Source organism: Mesitornis unicolor, unplaced genomic scaffold (genome assembly GCF_000695765.1).
Source record: "Mesitornis unicolor isolate BGI_N332 unplaced genomic scaffold, ASM69576v1 scaffold11032, whole genome shotgun sequence".
Classification (NCBI taxonomy): Eukaryota; Metazoa; Chordata; class Aves; order Mesitornithiformes; family Mesitornithidae; genus Mesitornis; species Mesitornis unicolor.
Window position 1 is genome coordinate 4,373 of NW_010167158.1, and position 16,460 is coordinate 20,832.

Below are 16,460 nucleotides of genomic sequence, written 5' to 3' on the forward strand. Positions count from 1 at the left end.
GTGAGCATCTCTAAGACAACGGCAGCTGCCGGATGAATTGTCTTGTAAAACCCTGTGCTGGTGGCCTGTCTCTTTTTAAATTTCCAGAGTGTAAATACCTCTTTCAAGTCGCTTTCTATGTATGATTATTTTTTTAAAACTTCCTATGAGTGCAGAGGTGACGGGTAGGTCAGAGGTCTCCTCAGGCAGCACTGGGTAGCTCACCGTCGTCCCCTTCCTGCCCACATCCTTTTTGGGATTTTCCCTGGCTATTTGCCCTTGCAGGTGACAAGGGGGCAAACTCTGACCTGACCTTTTCTACTTGGGTTGGTTTGACAATCCGGGAGGCCGTGGGGAGGGTGGGATGTGATTCAGGGGTTCATGTTTCCTTTCCATCACCACAGAGTCTCACGCAGTCCCTACCACCCATTTCTGCAGGGAGGGTGGTGGGGCTTCTGAAGGGGCTGCCTACAGAAAGGCTTGTGAGCCAGGTCAGAGTTTCCTAATCCCAGTTTTGTGAGTTGAGTCAGAGTTTTCTAGTCCCAACCTCTGCAACTCTGGGGAAGCGGCAGTGCGGTGAATCCACACCTTGCTGCTTTTTAACCTGTGGTTTACGGAGCTGTGTAGGAAACGAGCTGTGGTGTGATGAGTTTTAACATCTGGCATCCTGTGTGTCATGACTGCCTGGAATTAGGGTGTTTCTCTCAGAAACCTATATAAGCTCTTCACTTTTTGCCTTCAATAGAGAATAAATAGCTCTTTACTCACTGAATGTCATACTGATGCTAGCAGCAAGCTCGCACACCACCTTGCCTAAGGAGGAGACAGACAGCTAACTACATCTTTCTAAATAAACAGAAAATAATGAATGCTGGTAAGACAGAAAAGAACTGTCTTACAATTATCATATGCATTTCAGTCATTCTTCCACGTAGCTGTTGATATCCTAGAGCGTATTGTCGTCAAATGCAATGGACTGGGATGTAATTCAGTGTAGTGCTGTAGGCTCTCACAAACCCCACAGGATGTATGTGTAAAGCACAAGAAAATCTAGATTATAAATTTACTGCAAGGGAGTACATGGAGAAGTTTAAATGAAGATTCTGAAAAGCACTTGCAACCTGCTCAGGAAAATAATATCAAAAATGGATCTAAAATTTCTGCCTATGTAGTTACAGAGTGCCATGCAAACTGATTTACAGAGGCACAATGCTTTAGCTGACTGTTGTATGCCAAACTGTGTAGAAATCCAAGGTGTTACGTGCATCTGAGCCTGGGCTTCTTGAAGAGAAGTGCAAATGCAAAATGAGCTGTCACTGGAAACGCTTGGGACCTTTGCACCAGAGGCTTTCCATTCTGAACAGCTTTTTTTGCTTTTTCTAGTGGAAATGAGCTGGAACAGAGAATAAAATAGTATTGCAAACAGCTTACTTGCTCCTGTGAAATAAATCTGAAGTGGGTTATTTGTATAGGTCAGGTGAGCAGCAGATTAGCCTTATAGGCAGAGAGTGGGGAGGAGTGTAGCCTGGGGTTGTTCTTCCACAGTTGGTCTGATTGGCAAAGGACACTGCTGGAACTAGGTCACACGTCTAATTTGTGCTTTAACAGCTACTTTTATATGTTGAATACAGGGTGATTTGTGTCTCTGGTAACAGAAGTCTTTTGGAACACCATTGAATATTTATCCACTTGGTACTCTAATTAACATGTAGCACAATATAGTGCCTGTAATAACGGTTTTCAATGCTTATTAATTTGATTCATGCAGCACTCCTGTGATGTTGCTTTGTCATGTCTTAAAAACACCATTTTCTAAAGAGTTGTCAGTATTGCCATAACTGCATTAGTAATACCTAGAAAATAATTAAGGAAGCCTTTTGATTCCCTGGCAAGGATAACTTTAAAAATTAATTATTTTAAAACTGAGAAAATATCATTACCATTTTCCCATTCATGGTGTCTTGGTTTATCTTTAAATGAGAAGTCTTTCTAGTGCTAGGTTTTTAATCTCGTCATAGTGTCCATTTTAACATTTTATTCTCCTGATACACGCATATATAGAAACACAGAGTTGTTTCTATGCACACATGCTAGTCACGCATGCATGCACACACACATGCAGTATTTGTACATATTTCAGTTAAATTTGTTAGTGAGGAAGGCTGATTTGATGGCTCAGAAGATGGCTGTCAGGTACCCGGATTCTGGACAAGTTACTTAACCTGTTTGTGCCTCAGCGTCCCCACCTGTAAAATGGGGCTGATAGTAATTACCTACCTCACAGGGAAGGTGTCACATTGTGAGGCTAAATTAATCACTGCTTGTTCAGGACCTTCAGAGTGAAAGAATTTTGTGAGCATAAATTATTAATAGGGTTTTTTTGTCTTTGTTTTCCTTGTAATTATCTCTCTTATTAAAGGTAGTCTACTGAAACCAGACACGATTATGTATAAATGTAAAAAATGCGTAATCTGAAAAAAGTACATCACAAAAAAAGTAATTTGATTTAAAAACTGTTATTGGTACATATTGTTACATTATAGTATTGCAACATTGGCTATGGTTTTGCTAAGTGATACGCTGATATCTTAAACTTAATTTTCTGCATTGTTCCTTGGTCAGAAGCCTTATAACATTGTGTACAGTAATACTTAACATGGATATCGAACTGTACTGAAACCAACAAAACTGGTGGTGTATTGGCCTCATTTCCATCTTTTGGCCTTCTTAAACTCTTATGTATTTGCAGTTTCAAAAACATCCTGTACTTTTCAGAGTCCTGATTTGAAGCGTTCTAACAAAGCCATCAAGATTCACAGCTGTTATCTTTGCTTTTCCTTTTGACATTGAATGTTTTATATGGCTTTGTAATGGTCCATCCATAAAGTGCTCAGAAGACATTCAGGGAAAATCCACACATAGTGTAAATTAATTTCTCAAAAATAACAGCAATATAAACCAGTGTATGTTTTTATACCCTCTAGAAAAGAGTGGTGGAAATGGCTGTGAAGAAATAGAAGGTGCCAGCCTGAGGCAAGATGTTGTTATCTTCAATTCACATCCAATTTCTTTGAACTGTTTTAGGATATTCTCATTGAATTATATCCTTCTTGATGAGTTTTCTGCTTTCAGTGACCAGTGTAAAGAGAAGTAATGTGTTTATTCATATAAAGCAGATGATTTGTTAAATTAGTCTCATCAGAGACAAATCAGTGCTTTGCCACTAGTAGTTCAGAGTACAAAGCAGATTTCATCTGATATGGTTATGATGGTTGGCTGTGCTTTGCATCCAACAAGACATCCCTTTAGTGGGTGATGGTCTGCTGCTGCATGCTGTCTCTTTGAGATCAGTAGAGTGGAACTGCAGTGGTTTCCATCCGCCTTACATAAATACATGCTCAAAGAAATGTGGGATTTTCTCAATCTTTTTTTAAAAAATTAAATATATGCATTTGTTTGTAGTAACTTTTTGATGATGAACCAGTGGTTCTGATATGCTTTGGATTTCTAGTGTTGTTTCAAGTTGAATACAGTGTTGCTAAGTTGATGGAATCAATGACGATTTCAGTTGTAGATTTTTTCAGTGTTTGCCATAAAACAGTACTTTGTAATTTTCCACTAATGAGGCTTTGGGGGAAAAGAGAGACTAAAATTTTTATTTCATTGCACCATCCCTGACAGTTGGAGTTGTCATTGTATATTGATGGATACCGCTGTATTGTTTCCATCTTCATTTTAATTTCAGTTTTAGATGAAAGTATGTGCACGTTTCTCTCAAAATATTTGCTTTCCACAAGGAAGAAATTTATAAGCATTTACCTTTATAAATACTGATTTTAGTGATGTAAAATTTGGTTGTGTATGCTAAGACCATCCCAAAAGCTGTTTCCTGGCTCATTTTCTCTGTTCTACTCCCAATTGCACATTGATCCTACAACTTTCTTCACAAGACTGACACATAGCCTAATCTTGCCAGTCTGAGAAAGTCCTTCTAAAACTTCTCTAAGAATAGCATTTAATTGCCTAGAAGTAGTTACAGGATCTGCTTAGACCGTTTTCCTAATGTTAAGTCTGAATTTTCTTGTTCCTTATTTCCTTACAGTGTTTCAGTATCAGCCCTCACAGTGCCTTTTAAATGCATGTTTATTCCTGTCGTGGATATATATGTAACGTTTTCCACTTATTTTCAGTCTATGATCATCAAAGTGACGAATTCTGAAATAACTCGGACCCCCAGTTAGCTTTTGCAATTAAAAGCCTAACCCTGCAGGTTTTGGGAAATGTCAAGCTGTGCACTCTTAATTTTTTTAATCTTTTTTCCCAAGTCAGCCCTTCTGCCCCATTGATCACCACAGCAGCTTTTCTGCCATTTCTTTTTGTAACCCGAAGCTGGAGGGACCACAGAAGGGATTCTCAATGTTGAGATGGACTGGAACAGCTCATTTCCCAAATCTGAATGGGAATGTCGTGTGGACAAAGTTTCTATTTTTTGTTTCTTTTCAAGTATGTTGCATAGAGCAGAGGGGATTAGATATACCATGGGGAAAAAAGGACTTGTAATGGTATGAAGACTAAAGAATACGTTCCTCTTGGAATTTTTTTTTCCTGAAATTGATACGACCAGCAAGTTAGTGTAATGATTTTTAATATGTGTGATCTCATTTCCTAAAGTCTTCAGTACTGGCCTTTCTTCTCCTGTTAAATGGAGTAGCAAATTACTTAAAATATGAATTGTGGAGCCATGTATGGCTGAAAGAAGGATTTTATTCTTTTCATCTTTATTTTTTCCCTTATGGGAAGCTTGTCAGAATTACTATTTTCGGCTAGTTTATGTGCTGGTAGCTGAGATGATCTTCTCGAGGACTGTATCAAAGACAAGAAATACTGGAAGGCTTAGAAATGTGAACTCTGAAGTGCAACGATACAGTTATGTGAACAAGATCCTTATCAAAGAGCTGTTATGGTTTGTATTAAAATACTTTTAAAAATAGTATCTCTAGAAATACATGTTCTTAATTGCATACCCTTTGTCTCTCATTCCAGACTGATTTTCTTTTAGGAGTGACATTTACTAGCCTTGAAAAAAAAAGTGGATTCTTTCCCTTACACAAGTAATTCTGTTTAAAATTATTTCCTTGCAACACTTAAAAGCATTACACAAACTTGCGCTTCATTGATTGGACTTGACTTCTGAGTTTCTGTAGAATTTACATCTTTAGATTGATTTATTGCAGTACAGTGGATATAAAGCCTTGTTGGGCAGCAATAACACATGCAGCAGTACATGGCACTACTTAAATAATAAGCTTTTGTTGCACATATTTTTAATGGTATAAGGAGTATATTAATCACCAGAAAGGGCAGACATTCCAAATAACTTTCTTAGCATGTCTTATATTTCTATGTTATTTGTTGCTAATTTTAGCCAACTTTTGATACTTATATTTAGTTCTTACTGACAGTGTCTGCTCTTGCAGATCAAAGGGCAAGTACTGACTTACTCTCTTTTAAAAAAAGTGTTAATTCACACCATTTGCTTATTAAAGCAGTTTAAAAAGGAAATCTTTCTGAAATGGTGAAAGAGATGCTTTTTAAGTGAGAACAGCTCATATAAGAGAACAGCAGACCTGTATCTACAAAGTTTTTGAGACATTCTTGTTATGGATTATGAATAGGTAGGAGGATGCAGGAGGAGAAGCATACACCCCAAACATCAGTAACATGCACATAGGCAGTTTGCAAATGATAAAATTACTCTAAAGGAGAATATTTTAATGTACCGCGTAAATATCCGAAATTCACAGAAGGGCATTTAGATGGTTACGATTACAGACTGTCATCTGAAACACAGGAAGATGCCCAAATCCCTGGCTCCATTCGCTTGTAAATGCCCTCATCTCTTTGGGGTTCATCTTTTGAGATGCTGAACTCTTCAGAGAAGTGACCTGCATTGTTTAATGCTTCCAACTTTTTGCTAAATAATTGGTGCCTCTTTCTAGAAAAAATTGTCTGAATTCCCCTTCTCTTCCATTTCTCTTAATTTCTTCTCCCCCCCCATTTTTTTCTCTTTTTGTTCTTTTTCATTATTTCTGCTGTTTGTTGCTCTGCCTTGCCTGCCTCCTGCTCCTGATGACAGTTGTCTACAGCCCACTTTTGTCGTCTTTGCTTTTTGTTTTGCTTTATGTTCTGTTTGTATCTGTGTTTTTATTTGGACATGCACCCTGCTGTGTCCTGAGTGATAACAAGAAGAATTGCGACCTTTCCCATCCCTGTCTCTCCTCTCAGCTCTGCTGTATCACTTGGATTGATGTAGGTCCCCTGTGCTTTGTGTCACTGCGGTCCATCTTTCCTGTTTCTTTTCCGCTTTTGGTTCTTTTAATCACTTCACTTTTAATTTTGGCTCTCATTTTCTCTAAATCTTTCTGGAACTCTTCCCTTTTGCCTTTCCAGGATTACTTTCAGCTGCTTGTCCCAGAGAGCTCATACTTCTGGTCTGAGATGTGGCCGAGTGTTTTAGTCCTTGGAAGAATAGATAACTGGCATTTTCCTCTCTCATCCATGTATGTATTGACCATTTGCTAATAGAGGAGCAGGACCAGGATAATTCCTCTTAAGAGCAATTTGACCTGTCAGGTTTGTGGGACAGGTCTGTATGCAATCTCTCCTAGAGGCAGAGGCAAACAGCTTGCTTTCTAGTTTAAGCAAAGTCACTCTACAGGTTTGGAGAAACTGATGATAATAAGATAACTGAAAAGCTCAGTGGTATCTTTGAAGGGTAGAGCCTGTGTTAAGAGGGAGGGTATGTGAGAGAGGTGCAGGAGAGAGGAGAGCACAAGGCTAAACAGGACAAGGAAAGACAGGGAGAAAGGGTTACCAGTCTGTGCAATTTTGTCAGGAGTCGATTTTGTTTTGCTTAGGCACGTTGAAGCTTACTTTAATTTGTACTGGCAACTATTTTCAGTTTTGTTGGTTGCATACAGAGACTTTAAACCATGAGTCTAAATTGATGCAGCACCAGGAACATCCGAAACTATCAGCATTTCTACCTATAATTTATGAGAGATCTGACTCACAGCAACATCCCACTGGAGGCACATGGAAAAGAGGTTGCTTCCCAGGAGCCAGGATGTGTGTGTGCGTGCTCCAGAGATGACTCCACTGTAGGTTGTCTTCTGAGATGATTGTAGGGCATTTGCTAATGTTGTTCCTCCTTAGGACAGTACTGAGCTAGGAGGCAAGGAAGAAGAATTATTTTTATAGGGTCTGTGTCTTGGATTTATACTGCTTAAATGTAATTTGCTAGAATCCCTCTATAAGCTGTAGTTTTATAACGTTTAAAGAGGATGAATGGAGTTGATAAAGTATTCCTGAGGGTAAACACCAGCCACTGGAGTTTACTGAATGTGTGAGTAGACATTTTAATTTTAGGAACAGAGTTTCCTTCATTTCATATGCACACCAGGCATTGGAGTATAGCTCCGGTTTTTATTTGTGGCTGACAAGCTATGATTTATTTCCTCATGGGTGTAAGTCTTGAGCTGCGCTTGCTGCAGTGCAGAAGCTCTGGAGGGAAAACGTAATCAAGCGGAGAAGTATACTTGAATTCTCCCCTCTTGATCCCAGTCTCTTCTGAGTTGCTTTCCTCTGATTGTGGGTCTGCCAGTAAGCTGGGTTGATGTCAGAAGGGGATTAACTTGTTTTTATCCTCTTCTGTGTGGCTTAGAAAGAAAAATACAAGAAAAAATTTGCCGAGAAACAGCAGATTGGAAGAGGTAGGGAACTTGAACAGCTGGTAGGGCATTTTGGGAAGCTTCCACTTTTGTGCTTTACTTACCACTTATTTTTACAAATATTTACTGCTACTGTGATTTACCTTTACCTTTCCATTAACCATAGATAGGTTTCTTTGCCAAAGGGGAGGTGGTTTTAAAGAATATCACACCAGTGCATTGCAAGTGTGGTTTTAAGACACATCAACTATCACCCTTCCTCACCTAGCAAAAATTATCATAGTATCGTTGCTCTGTATTTATGAAGCTGCACTGGGTATATCAATTCACAGTGGACTGAATAATGGAGGAAGATTTCGAGAGATAATGAGAGATGGAATGGGAGGATTTTCCATTTTAAGAGTAAAGATGAATGTGGGCATATTTACAGACCATCTATGGCTTTCGGAACAGGTGGGTCCAAAATCTCTCATTCTCATAGTCTTGGACAGCTAAATCATATAAATATTGCTGGCATTACTCATGTGAAGAAAAGGAGAAAAAATGGCCATTAAAAGAAATCCTCTTTTTTTTTTCTTTTTTTTTTTTGGCTAAGTAGAGCTACAACTTTTGTTAAAGATATGAAAGCCAATACTATAAAAGCTAGACTTTTACATATTTCTTTTGAAGGTTCACAAAGCATTTCTTGCTACCTTGTTGTCCATGTGGAGACATTATTAATTTGGCATTGCAGGGCCCAATTCTGCCCTGGTTTATGGCCATGCAGTGCCATGGACTTTGTCAGTTCAGCTTTGTGTTAACTTTGAGAAACGTGCTCATCCACAGTGAATTTGAAATGTCGCTGCAGGCTAAAAATCAGTTGTCGTCTTGCTGCATCTGTATTTACACAGGTGATGGGCTGGTTTTCACCTGTAATTCTTACACCCAGGGTTAACAGGAGGGTACTTTGGATAGGTGTCAGCTAATTACAACCAAGGTAGAACTTAGGTTTTGAACTACTTGCAACTACTTTTCCAGAATATCATCAGCAAATGCTTAACACTGTGCTTCTAACCAGATTTCTGACAGAGGGGACATTTCAATCTGTGTAAAGGCTCTTAGCAGTCATCAGTACGCTATAGTCCATACCTTTAACATACATGACATGTAGTCCTCTCCTTTTGCCTTTGCACATTCTAGTATTTGTGAAAAGAGTACATGCCTTTTCCTAATTTTGTTTCAGGAGACCTTGACTTGGAGCAGGTTTCTTTGTATACAGTATCAGGGCTTAAGGGAAGAATGAAATTAATCCATAACTGGTGCATTGTCATAAATGGGGAAAAGTGTTATTTGTATATTTTTGTAAATATGTAACATTTAATGGCAGTTTTGTAGTGATGTGCTGTTTTTGAGAAAAACAAAAATCAAATATATGTTTGAATATGCTTAATGTAACACTTAACTGTGATTCAATTGCACAATTAATAGCTTAATCAAAAGTCTTGTGCAATATGTAGTGCACACACATAACCAAGTATCTGTTAGTGATCCACAACCAAGTTTTTGACAACTTTTACTGATGGTGATGAACTGTGCAGTACAGTTTATCATGGTCTCTTTCCGCTTCCAAACATGTAGCAGGCAAACTACTGTATACGTACCTGTGTACTCCACTGCATCCAAAGGTATGCATTTGTCCTGGGAACTGCACTACAGTTTTTTCTTTAATAAAATTTGGTTCTAAACTATTGGCTGCTTTGTTTTTCTTGTGAAGCATTTCATGGAATTTGTGGAGGAAAAATGGTTTAAGTCCCCAGAGTTTGTATGTGAGTTTTGAATTGTCAGTAATTAACGGTAAACTGCTCAACTTCAGCAGCACTGAACTCACAGACTGCAGCAAAGCTTCAGCCTCCTCCACTTCAGCTACTCCACTGCATCCTCCTGTACTGCAGCTCCGCTCCGCTCCAGGGAAATCGGAGTTTTCCTGCTCCTAGGAGTGGAGTCGCTGCAGTATAACTGGTGGAGGGTGACACGCTGTGGTCAGACTGACACTGTGCAGCTGCAGTTGAAGGAAAATAAATGTCCTAGAACTCTGCAGGCTGAATATTTCTGTCTAGCTAAAGAATTAAAGAATTCTGCAGGTTTTAACCTTGATCTCCCTGTAAGAAAAGCCACAAAGCTATGTGTGTTCTTCTGCCTGTCCCAGGTAATTATTCCAATCTCTCCTGTTTTTGTTGGCTTCTACTTGCACTGTCATTTGCTCCTTATTTTTTCCTCCTTCTTTATTGACTATATTGTCTTTCCTTTATCCCACTCCCTTCCCAAAGAGTTGCCTGTTCTGTATAGAAGCTGCATCCTCCTTGCAATATTGAGAGGTCTGCAGACCGAAGCCTGTCTGCAGGCTAGCGCAATTGCAAGGATTGGGCCCTGGCTCTCCAAATGCTCTGTTACTGCTCCTGACAGGTGCTCTCTTGTCTGTGTGAAGGTCACTGAATTTCTAACTTAGGAATATGCCATGCATCCCTGCAATATGGGCCTTCTTCAAAGTTTTGAAGTGAGCTACTGTTGGCTTAGCTCAGCTTTAGGGTTGGAATCCAGTTTCTGGTTTGCTGGTAGGGTGGTCGCTGCTGGGCAGCTTGGCCTTCCCTCCCAGGGGAGGCCTGGAGCTGCTAAAATAAAAACTTGGTTCTTTTCACTGCCTGATGCCCACAACAGGGAAGGGCAGAATTGCTGCTAAGGGTTGTGGTTGTGGAGGTGCAATGTGAAGTCTTACTAAACCTCATACTGGAACGAAGCAGCAACATAAACTATTACCTACCAATTTTTTAATTAGCCATAGGAATTTTATAGACTACAGTGATGATTTAATGGGACAATGAATGGGCTATTTATTCATGGAGTGGGTATACTTTGAGGATCAGAAAATGGGCAGTTAGAAGGAAAAAAATTCCAAAATACAAAATTAAACTTAATTTTCTCAGTCTGTCCTAGTTCAGCACTTACTTATAGTCCCCGCTGAAAGACTTACCATCCAGAGGAACCCCGCAGTGTGGGCTGTATGATCGTAACCTGTGGCACATCGTGCTAAATGTGAGGCTGGGTTCAGAAATAAGGCTTGAGGCTGTTCCTTATTGTGTAACTCAGCTAGAAAATATTTTGATGGTTGTCATTTTAGGCTCTCTAATCCTATATTGCAGCTTGTTGAGACTTTAAACTGCAATTTATCCCTAAAAAAAGCAGCCTGTTGAATCTCAAGTGACTATGTTTCATTTTCCAAATGTAGTGCTTTGATATAAATAAATGCAAAACAAAAAGGAACCCTAAAGTCTCTTATTTTTACTGATGTTCCAATAGCTCCTTCAGAGGAAAGCTCCTGAGTTGGAAGGGCAGGAGTGGAAACAGACACAGGCAAGCTGTTCCCAGCAATGAGACACCAAATGAATCTTGCTAATATTTAACCTGAAGGGCTACTTTACTGCAGAAACCAATTTCCATGGCAAAAAGAATAAGATAATCACTTCACTTCTGTTTCCTTTGCTGTCCTCATCAAAGCCATATGCTTCTCCTTTAATTGCTATGCTATTTTGAAGCCTAACATCATCATAAATTTTGTCTCTATAATAAAACTTCTGAGTCATAAACACCAGCCAATATTTTTTCCTGTTTTTTATTAAGATACTGATTTCTTTTCAATTTTTTTTCCTTTTGTGATTTATACCTTGAAAGATGCTTTGCTTTCATATGAATCCAGCTGCTGTGGTGAAAATGTTACCGTACTCTGACCCCCGTGTTTTCAAAAGCCAAAGGAAAATGCTACAAATGCTGCTCAGTGTATTTTAATATGATAAAAGGATCCTTTCTTATGGTTACAGCATCACACCATAAACTGATCTCCAAAAAACTCAGAAGCAACAGTACAAGCTAAAAAAACCCAGGTTTAAAAAAGTAATAATTCCAAGAAATAATTCAGTGACAGCAATTATCAGTCTATTTAAAAATTAATAATGAAACCAGGATTGAAGTTTTTCACTGCAGTTCAACTCAGGACCATGTAGCTATCATTCTACTGAGTTATGATTCTACAAAATCTAATAGGAAAAATATTTCCTTGTCATCAGGAGAGATTATTGAAGAGTTATATCCTTGGTGTATTTTAGTTATTTCAGTTATCTAATATACTGTGAGGGAGCAACATTGCATTGTCTTGATCTTAAGACAGATGCGTGCTTTAAAAATCAAATTGAAAAGAAGATGATACATTCTTTTACAGGAGAGCATGTTTTTGTAACTGCTGGTGAAAAAAATTAAATAGTCTTTTATGAGAGAAACTAGTGTCATTTATCCATATCAATACGGCAGGGGAGCAGGGGCGCCGGGGCAAGAACCCAAGGACACTCACCCAGGATGCGCCTCCTGTCTCCATCCACTGCTGAGCTGCACCTTTCTGCCTTGGAGCTGTGGTTCTCTGCTAACAGCCTTAAGTAATTCTTTTCTGTCCTGAGTTTTCTGTATTGTCTATGAACTTGTATAAGCTTTAACATCCTTTAAATTCTGTGGCAACCAGTTCCGGAGCTGAATTACGCAGTGAGTGAAACTGCCTCTGTGTTGTCATTTTGAATCTGCCCTGTTAATTTTGAGTTTGTACCATTAGGTGACAAGGACTATTTCATTCCCACATCACATTCCGTTGCTGATTTTTATAGCCTTTTTAACATATTCTTTCCTTCCTCAACATTTTTTTTCATACTGAAGAGCCCTTATCTTGGTTTTTCCATTTAAATTTAATTGTCAAATCAATATTATTTTTCCCTGTACGGGCAGGTTTCTGTACTTTTGGATCTCTTGTACCATCATCCGTAGGGGTTTATGATGTTCAGTGCCCACATTTTGGATTGTGTTCTGTAGGTCCTAAAGCAGATGATGGTGGTATCAGAGATGGTAGGTGGGTGTTTTTCTTCTTTTACCGCTTCTCTGTGCAAGTTTTTGTGCACAACAGTTTTTTTAGTGTTACCTTTATCAAAGAGGGCATTTGGTGTCCTGGAGGACAGGTATTATTTCAGCCCAGGATGCTTTGTTGCTGAGAGTGTATGCTGTGATGTTACATGTGTCCTGGTCAGGCAAGAGCTATTTACTGCATTTTAGACCACACGGTATTGTGCTACGAGATTTTTTTTTTTCTTTTAATTATTGTTACTATGCAGTACATGGATGTTTTCTTGGGCCTGGCTGTTAAAACTCCATGCTCATCTTTGGGTGTAGTCAGAGATACTTTGGTGCTCATCATTGTCTAGACTGGGCTTTTTGGCTTTTTCTTTTTTCTTCCTTTCTTACCACACAGTTCTTTCTACATTTATCTGCATTTAGTTACTTTTGATATTTTAATCACTGGTGTTATAGAAGTTATTTTTTTTGAAATCCTTGTAGTTGGCTTTTAGTGTTAATATCCTGAATAAATTAGTACCAGCAAATTTTTAATAATTTTTTTTTCAATTATTTCAATTATTTTGATACGCATGAAGCTCAGACCTTGATCTTGTGGGATCCCAAGGCTAACTAGAAGGACCAAGGCCATTGGAAATAGAGATTTTATGCCTTATTGGTTTTGTTTGTTTACCAATCAGTTATTTATCCTATTGGGATTTTCTTTTCCTTTACTCCAGGAGCTACTTCAACCTCTTCAGAGACAGACCTTGTCAAAAGCATGTTGAAGAAGTCCAAGCAGAATATGTTCTTCTCCTGGATGCTCATGAACAGCCTCACAGTATAAAAACTGCGTTGACTGTACCCGAGTACAGTGATTTCTCAGTCTGTTCACTAATTCTTTGCTTTATTTTACCATCTGTCAATTTGCCCAGTACAGCTGTAAAAGTCTGTGTTTTCTGATTTTCCCCTCTCCATTAGAAAAATGGTGTCACATTTGGCATCATTCATTCTCTAGTAAAGAGCCTTTCTTTATAAATCCCTGTGCACTGTAATAAGGGGTCAGATGGTGTTCAGATTACACACACATTAATAATAAAAAAAAAAGAACTTAACATAGAAGCGCTGCAGTGCTTACAATGTGGGTGCCAACCTGCAAGAATAAACCTCAATGGACTAAGTTAGGTTTTGTTGGGGTCTTTCATACTGAATGCCTTTGGGATGCAACTGGGTAAACCAAATACCAAATGTAGCTTATAGAAAAACACTGATCTGCTCTTTAAGGCTTTTTCAGGTCATGAGCCAGAGTAACTTAATGTATTAATTTTCTAATTTTTGCATATCTACTAGTTTACTATAATAGCAGTAACAAATATATACTATATTATATTCTATAAATATACAATATAGATTATAGAAATTAATACATTGTATTATTACACATTATTACATTTTATAACAACTATTTGAAATACGTATTTTTATATATAACACATACATACATATACACAACTTGGTATACCTTTACTACAGACACCTTTTCTTTCTGTAGAGAAATACTAATACTGCTTTTGAGGTGGAAGGTTTTTAAATTGCATAAAACGCAGTGAAGTGTTATAAACCTTGACTGAGCTGACAGAAAGCTGTGTCTACGTGAGAGACGATTCTTATTACACCACCATGAGATGTTTTACAGATATTGACCACAAGGTTGTAAGTACAGAAAGGAAACCAATCGGGCTGCTTTAGAATACTGCTTCCCTGAGTTTGGCAAAATGAAATGTATTTTCTGTTTAAGTGTGACATTTGGTAATAATTTTAGCATACTGGGAGGGAGCAAGAGCTAAATCTAAGAAAAGCCACAAGGAGTAATTATGACTTATCACTTCTCAATCTAATCTGTCAGTCATCTGTAAGGAATTGCTATATTCACAGTTAAGTAGCCTGATAATCAGCTCAGTTTGATTTTGATCCACTTTAATTTCTTAGGGGTAATTTTTACCGTTTTACATTATTTATTAATGGGCTTGACATCTAAGCAAACGGAGGCAGTAACAATAAGCGATACCTTCTGCTATGAGCTCTGAATACCTGAAACTTCCATTTCCATTGCTGGACTATCCCTTGGACAGACTGCATTCAAGCTGCAGAAGGTCACTGCACAGTTAGATGGGGACAGAACTGATATTAAAAAAAGACTAATTTTAACCAATCGAAGCATTTTTTCAACCAACCGACACAGGAGAATGGGACTTGGTTGAGGAGGATGATTATGGGTGTCCTGCTAAGATGCCACCTACTTATGACACCAACAAATACCAAGAAACAACAGTGCAAATACTTCTTTTTGACAGGTAACTTTATTAATAATGATCTTTGATCTGTCGCACCTACCAGGTGCCAGTCTTTTTTCACACTCTGCAAGACTTTTGAAGAATAAACTAGAAAGGCATAAAAAGTTAGTTGAAGCTGCTAAGACACACATTTGGAGGTGGGTCTATTTTGGACATTTTTTTTTTCTTTTTTTTAACAGAAGGTTCCATGAATGTGTGCCAAAAAACTTAAATACATTGAGAAAAACAGTAGAAAGACTATATTTACAGTCAATTATAATGGGCACTGCCAACATATCCAATAAAAAAAATAATAAAAAAAAACTATTTCATGTTTCTTTCATGCTTTTTTTTCACAGAAATTTTTAAATATGATTTTGTTTTTTAAAAAATACAATAAGGAAATAATTACATTCTTAATATGAGAACATTATCTTACAACATACAGCCTGGGCCAATTAATTCGAAAGTGTCTTTAACAAAAATTGATACTAAATTAAGCATTCTCCATTTGAAAAATCAAATTGTCACAATCATCTCATCAAAAAAACACCTTTTATCCCCCAAAGTGATAATTATTTTTTTTTTAAAAAGTATCACTCATTAAAAAAAAACAATTAAGAAAGCACCTGGTACAGTAACAGGAGTTTGTTGAGGAAGCACAAATGTAAAATTTTCTTAAAAGACATAGAAATGTAATGGTTTAAAATACAAGAGTTTTCCTTTAAAACAAAAGTCATGCTGCTCTACTGCTGACTTTGCCTGGTAATCCTGAAATCTAAAAATGGTAAAAATACAAGCTCTGTTGCTTTTTGTAAAAAAAATGTACAGCAATAGTACTATTCAAGACACCAGAGTACATTTCACAGCACCGAATGTGGTCTATAGAGAGGTTATTTCCCAGTTGTTTTTTTTGTTGTTTTCCTCCTTTCAAAACCTTGGCCATTCTATAAAACAGACATCACTAGTGGAGACACGATGGTACCCTGTACTTACACATTTGGACACACAATTACAGTAGAGGTGTGTTGGGGGCAAGGGAACAGAAATTTGCACGCTTCTACCTCAGACGTGGATTAAAACCTCTCCTTGCCAAGGATTTTTTTTTTCTTTTTCATGGGATATAGCGGGTGGAAGTACAATGCCAATACCAGGTAAACAAGATGAGTGATTTGGCTTTTTGACTACTCTGCATTTCTTGATGCGGGACCACTTCTTAAAGGCAACTGTTACATCATTGCAAATGTTGACTAGAAGCCTAATTTGCATCATAAATATGTACAGATATAAATTAAATATTTATTGAAATATACAAATAAATAACTTAATTTGAAATAAAAAGCCTAAATGAAGTTACTTTTGCTTCAAATTTGTTTCTGCTAATATTTATGGGAACTTGATACTGTTTAGTCCATAGTCATACAGCATAAAATGTGCCCTCACTTATAGAGTTAGTAAGTAAGAAGATGACATAAAATACTATTAAAAAAATCCTGTTTTCAGTGAAAACCACAGATAC